This window comes from Electrona antarctica, assembly GCF_951216825.1.
Source record: "Electrona antarctica genome assembly, chromosome: 11".
Taxonomy (NCBI): Eukaryota; Metazoa; Chordata; class Actinopteri; order Myctophiformes; family Myctophidae; genus Electrona; species Electrona antarctica.
In genome coordinates this window covers 14,355,626-14,365,814 of record NC_136792.1, presented here as the reverse complement: position 1 = coordinate 14,365,814, position 10,189 = coordinate 14,355,626, and the positions used below count along the sequence as shown (strand labels likewise).

At 42.2% G+C, this 10,189-nt stretch overlaps 1 long non-coding RNA gene across 1 annotated transcript; it reads right to left on the bottom strand.

Moving 5' to 3' along the window:
* Positions 1–2,492: 2,492 nt before the first annotated feature.
* On the bottom strand, positions 2,493–8,593 carry LOC306932381. The gene is made up of 3 exons (XR_013791102.1): positions 8,409–8,593; positions 6,322–6,423; positions 2,493–2,559 (listed from the first exon to the last, which is right to left on the bottom strand). It is a non-coding gene; the product is annotated as an uncharacterized lncRNA (long non-coding RNA).
* Between the last annotated feature and the right edge of the window lie 1,596 nt (positions 8,594–10,189).

The following is a 10,189-nucleotide window of genomic DNA, read 5'->3' as shown; positions in this document are numbered from 1 at the left end:
AACCGAGACTGCACGCAGAACTCTGCAAATCCATCCTCCGCACTCCACTCCGCACTTAAATTTTACAACCAGCTAAAACCAAGCAACCCAGACACGCTCCATAACATAGCCCTCAACCATAATGAAAACTTACAGGGACCCCCCTTAGTCAGCTGGTCCAGGGAATCTGTGCACAAATGCAAGCACAACCAGATGGAAAACCCATTGGACTTAACCACATTATAAGAAAACTAAAAGAAAGCTACCTGGCATACTGGAAAGAGACACCCAAAACCCAAAACCGAAGCAAAATGGAACGCTATCTAGCTACCACTAAAAAGAGAATATACATTGGCTGAAGAGGGAGTGTATTTTCCGGCACCAACGGCTGACAACAGCCACGGCAGTGTTTCCGCATTAGTCCGACACCCTACCCCAAACCCTAACCTCACAGGGAATTCCCACGGGTGAGTTTTAACCGGCAACGCATGTCGGGAGCCACGGGTGAGTTTTAACCAGCCACACATGTGTCTTACCAGCAATCCGGCAACGCATGTCAGGAGCCACCGTACACCGTGGATGTTATCGGCAGTTAATTGCCGCGTTTGATGTTTCGGTTCGATGTTTACTGTGGAATTAACCAATTTCTGGAGGATCCATGGTATACGTAATGTCATAGATAATGGAATATTAAATAAGGGCGAAGATAGAGCAAGGATAAAGGTTTTTGGGAGGAGAAAAATATTTGATATGTATATTGATTCAACAGGGATACTTTTGAATCAATATCTCAGGGATGCTGAGCATTTAAGCCACACCAGGACAGATGTCATCAATCAGGTACATAACACCTCTACAGTGAAAATAACCTCATTAATTTCCATTAGGGAGCTGCCGTATAACTCTCTTGGATCAGCCCTAATTATAACCAAAGAAGATCCTTATTCTTAGATACCAGGTCATACCAGGTTTCTGTACTATACACTTTCCCTGTCTTGCTGTGTTTCCAAAGTCATCCTTCTGACAATCTCTTTGTTGCTGTATTTTGATTTCCTTCAAGCTGAGCTGTAATTAAAGCACATCTCCGACTGCTGACATTTTAAGGAGTCTGTCTGTCTGTCTGTCTGTCTGTCTCTCCACCCCCCCCCCCCCCCTCTCTCTCTCTCTGAACCTCCAGGTCTTTACTCCCAATATCCAGTGGTCTGTGAGGTGAAGATGTAGTAGACAGACAATTTCCCAGCTCTGACGCCTGCACAGAAAGACATTCAAGATGGATCGAGTCAAGGGGAAGACAGAAGTGAGTGAGGGAGAGGAGGAGGTGAAGAAAAGGGAAGATGGGGACAAAGAGTGAAGTCAGTGACTTTGTGTAACTCTATCCCCATTTAACTGAGGAAGATCAAAATGACATCTTGATAAGACCAGACACGTTCTTATCTAACGATGACTCTCAATAGATCAATTTATTTACTGTATTAGTATGCTGCTCTAAGCCCAGACTTATAATTTTTTCATTAAATCAAAGTCATACTGAGAAGCCATTCGAAGGAAAGTTCTGTTTTTCCCAGTTTCATTTAATTAACATTCTTATCAAATAAAATGTACAGCTCTGCTGCTGTCAAATCTTGGAGCAATACACATTAACAATGAATTTACTTAAAATATCTAAAAGTTTTAAAAACACATTTTTAGAGAAGTTTCATTTTTCTACCTAACCCTAAGCCTGCTTGCCCAGCTGATATCTCCCAGTGGATGTCTTGCCACCTTCCTAAGATCAACATAGACAGAACTGCTTCTCTTCTTTCCAATCTCATCAACAACAACACAGTATAATTACAGTCACAGTGATGAATCATGGAAACGATGATTTAATGCCCTTATTTATATAATTGCATTTAATGTTTGTCAGACATGAGTTCAATTAATTAGCTTTTTTAAAATTCAGACTATTTTTCTACTTTAAACACTGAGCCCAAGGCCAAAAGCACTTCATAACTTCACCTCTCATAATTTGCTGGATGGATTATGGCCATGTACGGGAGATTGCATTAGTCATGGACTGTGTACATTATTCACTGTGTGTGAGGGATGAACCATACAATGTAGAATATAATACAAAATATCTGCCGGCCAAAACAAACATAATTGAGGACCAAAATTTAATGAAAAAGCAATTATCTTCCCCTACTGTTACCTTCAGTGTAGATCTGCAGGCATTTTCACAAGCGTTACGTGCTCTATTTATGGTATGCCTGTAGGCCAAGCTGTACAGTATACTGTATGTCTTTCACCTCAAAAGTACTGTAGAGTCTCTAGAGACCAACCAATCATAGCCACTACTAAACAATAAATACCTGCATTGCTAAGTAGAATATCCATCCATCCATCCATTTTCAACCACTTATCCGGAGTTGGGTCACAGGGGCAACAGTTCCAGCAGAGAGCTCCAGACTTCTCTCCAGAGCAACATTAGCCACTTCCTCCTGGGGCATCCCAAGGCATTCCCAGGCCAGTGTGGAGATGTGATACCCCATCTGGTCCTTGGTCTGCAACAGGGTCTCTTCCCAGTGTAGGCCACTCAATCTAAGATTTGACCCAGAAAGAAATTGCAATAGTAATCATTCAAGGTTTTTTATGATCCTTAGGGTCATCCAAATAACACCAAGTCTCTGTCTGTATGTATGTCTGTCTGTGTGTAATCCACGTAACTCGAGAACCCCCACTACTTTTTTGACACACCACAGCAGGGGGTGCAGTGCCTGGTGTTGAGACAGTCGGACCCACGGTTGTCCAGAACCGCCCCCAAAAGGCCTCTGCCTGGGCTAGGGCAGAGGGAGACGCTCGGGAAGCATCCATACTAAATGCCTGAACCACCTAAGCTGGCTCCTTTCCAAGTCAAGGAGTTAAGTGGCTCTACTCCGAGTCTGAACGTCTCACCGTATCTCTAAGGGAGATGCCAGCCACCCGTCGGAGAAAACTCATTTTGGCCGCTTGTATCCGTGACCGACCTTATTCTTTCTGTCATGACCCACACTTCATGGCCTTAGGTGAGAGTAGGAACGAAGATTTATCGGTAGACCGAGAGCTTTGCCTTCTGGCTCAGCTCTCTTTTCGTCACAACAGTGCGGTACATCGACTGCTGCTTGTTTAATGTTATTACAAAATATATTGCACAACAAATAATTATTTGCAGCATAAAGGATATTGCATATACTGTATAGCCAGAGCACATAAAATCACAATGAAGTTGAGAGCTTATTTCCATTGTGGTCAATTGTGTCATTGAGTGTAAGAGTGTGTAAACTGGGTGCCACATGTTTGGGGGGAATTACAATATAACTTAATTAACACATTCCCAGCAGTAATTTACCAGTCAGTCCATACCAGGTGCTCAGGCCTGATTAATTAGCCATAGAGCAGTTTGGTCTCATTTGCAAGTTGCATTACACTGTGAAATGCACCTGACTGTTTCCAATAGAATATTCATATTTAGATATATGCTGTGCCAGTTACAATGATGCCACCATGGGAACTTGGGAAAAAAGAGAGTACAATATTAAAAAAAACAATATATCGGACGAGGAAATGTATAGGAAAAGTACACAACTTTTGGAGGACTGATATTGCCCGAGCCTCCGCATCTTCATAGCAATAATAATGCAATATATGCACATGGTTTACTGAATTATTAAGCTAAAATATATGCAGTAGGCCTATAGATTATTGGCCTGGGCCCCAGTAGGAGCAACATTGTGAGAGCCAATTCTTTTATTAGTAGATTGGGCTCTGGTCAGACTGGGGCTCACTGAAGTTCTCTCCTTTCATTGTTGTTCAATTAGTCTGTTTTATGTTAGAATCATCTGGTCTCTGGTGACTCATTGAGTCTGTGTTATGTTAGAAACATCTGGTCTCTGGTGACTCATTGAGTCTGTGTTATGTTAGAAACATCTGGTCTCTGGTGACTCATTGAGTCTGTGTTATGTTAGAAACATCTGGTCTCTGGTGACTCATTGAGTCTGTGTTATGTTAGAAACATCTGGTCTCTGGTGACTCATTGAGTCTGTGTTATGTTAGAAACATCTGGTCTCTGGTGACTCATTGAGTCTGTGTTATGTTAGAAACATCTGGTCTCTGGTGACTCATTGAGTCTGTGTTATGTTAGAAACATCTGGTCTCTGGTGACTCATTGAGTCTGTGTTATGTTAGAAACATCTGGTCTCTGGTGACTCATTGAGTCTGTGTTACGTTAGAAACATCTGGTCTCTGGTGACTCATTGAGTCTGTGTTATGTTAGAAACATCTGGTCTCTGGTGACTCATTGAGTCTGTGTTACGTTAGAAACATCTGGTCTCTGGTGACTCATTGAGTCTGTGTTATGTTAGAAACATCTGGTCTCTGGTGACTCATTGAGTCTGTGTTATGTTAGAAACAATGATGACTCAATGAGTCATCATTCACAGACTGTGAAGATGCCATCAGTCATCAGAGACGATATGTTTCTAAGTAACATAACAGAGACTCATTGAAAAACAATGACAGTGCTGGTGAAACAAAATATAAAGTGAATGAGGCGACAGGTCTATACAATACACAGTGCACAGACCTACAGTACACAGTTAGAAATAGTTTTGTTACACGATCCAGCTGCAAACATGCGTTTGCATTTGCAACTGGATTGTGTGACTTGGCTTTTTTCTCCAATGCATGGCATGATGTCATTGCTTACGTGTCTCTGTAATGGACATGCAGGACGCGGTAGCGTATTAATAAAATACCTTGGAATGTAAGAAGAACCTGTCACTCCAATTCCTGAGTGACAGGTTTTTACTGTCAGCATTTCCTTGCCGTTTGCAGTTTGCTATAATGCCCATTCATACTCCAGTTTTAGGTGATAAGGTGACCACCGAAAACTACAAATATGACATCACGCCACGGTGGCAAGCGCTTCACCGCTCACCCAAACACATCTCTCTGTTTTTGCTAGTAATCACCAAACGGTGGTCACCTTATCATCTACAGTAATACTGGAGTATGAATAGGCCTTTAGGGGCACATGGCAATAACTTGGGATTTTCAGACCGGGAGCAACACAACGCCCAGTGGCGTGCACAGATAGACACTAGGGGTGCTAGAGCACCCCCTGCCCTTTTCAGCAATGTGCCCTTTTGAAAAAAAGAAAAAAACAACTTTTTTTGTACAGTGTACAGTATGTGGACCATGGTGACATTGATCAATTCTTGATAAAAAAATTCTAATACATTATTTAGGCCCCAAAATCTATAAATCTCACACTATTAAGGCAACCGGCCAGTTCCACGCGCTGCACAAGGTGCCCTTTTTTCACTTGAGCACCTGCCCCTCTAAATGTCTGTGCACGCCACTGACAACGCCTGCGTTCTTGCTTGGATCAGTGGAGTCACACTGTGGTTCTCATGTTATAACGTATACAATCGCTCCGTGAGTAAATGCCAGGTGATCTACGCCTGCTTCAACTGTTGTTAAATGATTGTCCTGTGTGTTGCGTAACAAAAGTTTTCCGAACATCCAGCTCTTGTCGCAGGCCTGAAATGAGCATGACAAGTTTTTGTCGATCCGCCTGTCAGATTGCCTGTGCCTCTCTACCTGCCCGCCCTCGCATGATGTCATTGGAAAATTAATGACTAGGCAAGTCAGTCGTTTCCTGTGTGAAAAGCCCATTAAATGGTGATTGGGTATTATAAACCCGGAATTCCTGGTCCTTGAATGGTGTTATGGCTGTTGTGTACAGGAGGTACACATGTATGAGCATACCTGCAAGGATGTGAGGCTGTGAGCCCCACGATGGCTGTGAAGAGAGAGTGTGTATCTTAGGGGGAGAGCAGAAACTAAAAGGGCTTTGAAGGAAAATAATGTAAATTGAGCAGGTTGTATACTAGTGCAAATCTATGGGACAACAATGCACTGCAATGAAATAAAAGAGTAAACTTTGCTTCCTCCTGACTGTGACTTTTTAATGTGTATTGTGGAAGCTACACAAGCATTTGAGGTCTGGTGTTTTGTTCAACAAACGTAAATCTATCCTTGCCTTTACTGCGGCTCTGTGAACGTTTAATTTCAGCTCCCTGACAGCAGCACCAATCACTGCACCCCATATGAAATTGCCTTAATGGCACCTCTGAATTGCGGTGTGTGTGTGTGTGAGAAAATACATGCCTATACGGTATACAGTTATCATGTCTTTTCATGTTGCCTGCAGATGCAGCACGGTACGTGAACAGTCGGCAGTATTTGAATATGATTGGTGTGAACATTCAATCTGTTGTGCATGTATCTACTGTAGATTTCATATATTTGTGCCACACTCACAGTCGGCCTGTGCACAGATGAGGCAGGCGGTGGTGCTGTTGAAGAAGGTGAGAAGATGTCGCTGTTGGTGGGCCTCATGTCCAGGGTGGTGAAGCTGGGGAACTGATTACAAATTGACCAAGTTCACAAATAATTGTCGCACAAATAATTGCGATTAACAATGTAATTGTGTATGAATACAAATGTAATTTATGTTTGCCTTTTAGGCATCGTAATCAAAAACTGCACAGGGCATACATGTATATGACAAATAATTAAATATACAAAGAAATTACTGACACGATTGAATCATTTTATACTTAAAAAAATAGCGTCTTAAGCTTGTAGATCTGCTATTTCTGCTTTTTTTTAATGTATGAACAATTTTCCACATTTTCTCAAATAATTGGGATTAGACGATAATGTAATAATTGTGACCGACCTACAACACACAAAGAATGTGGTGAAGCAAGTTGTTGTCACCTTGCATTTGAATTTGTATGCTATACTTTATTGGAGACATTTGTAAAATGTACGTCTGTATAAAAGTGAACACTATAGATCACAAGTAGATATGTCTGGGTGAACCACAGAATAAAAACAACAACACTATGATTCCATGATAAGGTCCCAATTTACTACCCGTCCGATAAATAATCGTGTAGTGTGTTCAAATCCGATCATTTTGATATCTGGATCGCTACTGTATGGATGCAAGGGACGAACACGCACACGCATGCATGCACGCACGCACGCACACATGCACACACACACAGACAGACAGGACTGTGTACCTATGGAGTGTCTGGATCTACCTGGTAGTACTACACACACACACACACACACACACACACACACACACAACTCTCCAGTCTTAACCAGGGCGGCTGTGCAGCTTCTGTATACATTATGGATCGGTTGTTTGTTTTCGTTCCACCTCTGTGAACAAGGCCTCGTTGTTAGAAATAATATGTTCAGCATGAATCATCTTTTAGAAAACATTTATTTACAACCACTGCTGAGGAACAGAAATCTGTCAAGTGTCAACACGTGCACGCACGCACGCACACATACGCACACGCACACACACACACACACACACACACACACACACACACACACACACACACACACACACACACACACACACACACACACACACACACACACACACACACACACACACACACACACACACACACACACACACAAGTCATTAACAATATATGTCAAAAACTGTTTGGGTTATTGATTGTGGGAAAATTGGATTGCATGAAAAATACATTAATATGATCTCTTCAGGCATTCTACCTCAATATGTAGGAAAAAGATGGGTCATAAGGAATACGTCAAACATATCCAGCTAAGCCTTCAAGTAAAGATCAATAAACTCAGGTTTGCCTGGCATCCCAACCGTATGGATTGGATCCAAGAGAATGATTGTTGCTTTTCCAGCTTTGGCTTGTGGTTTGCAGTGTATTTAAAATTGTAGAAATCTATACTATCCATCCCATCTTCTCAAATGTATGTTGATTCTCTTGACATAAATAAAGATCAATTGCTTGTTGCTTGAGTTCAGAGAGAGAGAGAGAGAGAGAAAGAGAGAGAGAGGTCCCCCACCTCTCTCTCTCTCTTTACCCCTACCCCGAGGGGTAAAACAGCTAGAGAGGAGAGAGAGAGAGAGAGAGAGAGAGAGAGAGAGAGAGAGAGATGACAGAGGTAGTAACAGTGGCGGAGAGACCAAATGGCAGATAACATAAAACAAAGAACATTATTACACTTCATTAGACCTCATTAAATGAAACCAATTAAATGAAGGGATGAAATGGTAACTCAGTGGGATTCCTCTCTGTTGTCAGAGAGCATGCATCATGATTGAGAATCAATAACATTATCATCGCCAATTGCTGTTATTTTGACACAACAAGCAACAATTACTCTAATGTCATGGTGCGCTAGTAGAGGTTTTAAGTAGGGCTGCTGTTTTGAGTTGGGCATGCATTAACATATTAGAAATGTTACAAAAACCCACTAAAACAAATGATCTGCTACAGGTTCTGCATGCATCAACATTAAGTGTAACAGTGTTAAATAAAGCCATGTCTTACATTGTGTTACAGCATTCTGCTGTATTGCTCATGAAAGTAGGCTTTATTCACCAAATGTTTGAAACTTCTCCGGAGCGGCACCATTGCCTTTTTCTGCTGCTTCATTCAGTAGGCTATCTCCTTCTTTATCTTATGGGTTTCCGGCAGACTGGATGCCTTTTCGGCACATTGCTGCCCTCCACAGTTCAGGAATATTTATTCCTATATTTGACTATATTGTCCATTCCATTCCTATTAATGTCCGTTCTATGCTAGCCGCAATTTGTAACTCTAGATTTTTTTATAATGGGATGAATCTAGAGTTGCAATACCCTCCATTGACTCCCCACTCATCATTTTGCGTTTGCGATCTGCTTGTCTTAAACGACGTTAAACTCACCAACATTGCAGCTGTAGTCCAAGCTTGAATTATTCTCTTTCAATCTGCCGAGCTTGTTTTTCATAAAAATCCCCCGTAGACATGTTATGAGCTACTTTCTGTCAAGAAGAAGAAATGTTGGAGTTTGGAAGCGCTCGTTTGTATTAAGGGGTCGCGCTGCTGCCTCCTGCATTATGTGCAAATGCGAAACAGATGCATGCAGGGACGTTCAGTGACTTACAACGAGCGCTTCCAAACTCCAGCACTTAGAAAAAGAATCACTTGCACAGAATTTCTTGACAGAAAGTAGCTCATAACATGTCTACGGGGGATTTTTATGAAAAACAAGCTCGGCAGATTGAAAGAGAATAATTCAAGCTTGGACTACAGCTGCAATGTTGGTGAGTTTAACGTCGTTTAAGACAAGCAGATCGCAAACGCAAAATGATGAGTGGGGAGTCAATGGAGGGTATTGCAACTCTAGATTCATCCCATTATAAAAAAATCTAGAGTTGCAAATTGCGGCTAGTTCTATGCCTGAGTGGGGCACAGCCCTCTCCCAACTCCTCTCCAGTAATGTCCACCACGTTCAAGAACCTGTTGGCTGCACCCAACACCATTTTAACACGCTCTGACTTTCTGTTCATTTCCACTGCACAATTAATGACCATCGAGATAAATGCGAGAAATCCTCTTTTGTCCATGCAGATGTTCTGCTGCTCAGCTCCATTTCCCCTTTCCTCTACCTCCTGCTCAACCAGCCTCTCATTGCCCTCCAGTTTCTTGACAGCGTCCGCATAATGACATTCTCCCCTGCTCTCTTATCTGCTTCACCTTCACTTCTCTGACTCTTCTTGGGCACTTTGCAGACCCAACATGATGTGATCCTTCACAATGTTTTCTTTGCTCTTTTCCTTTTTCACACTCCCTCTCTTCACACTCTGCTTTCCCACAACTCCCACATCTTCGTTTTGCTCTGCATACAGCAGCAACGTGTCCATATTCCTGGCAACAGCAGCAACTGAGTGATCACTCCTCTCTTTCTTGCGTTTGTTCCTAGTTGGAAGCACTTCACCGGCGTTTCATCATCCAAATCGCGAATCCTCAAGACATTTTTAATTTGCTGCTTCGTCTTACATTCTATAATTACCATTCTACTCCTTGTTATCCTGACTGATCCGATTTCCCCGACGCTTTTCACCAAAATCTTTGCCACTTCACTTGGATCACTAAACACGCCGTTTCGCCTACATTCTGCATGCCAACCACATTCTCTTTCTTTTCCCTGTCACGTCCCGAACCAGATGGAATCCTTCTCCTCTTTTTGCTGTCAAAGCCTCTCATGTCTTCCTCAATTCGTATTTCGCGGCCCATCTCTGACTCCATGTTCCCCCATTCAGTATCTGTTCACCTCCTACTAGCA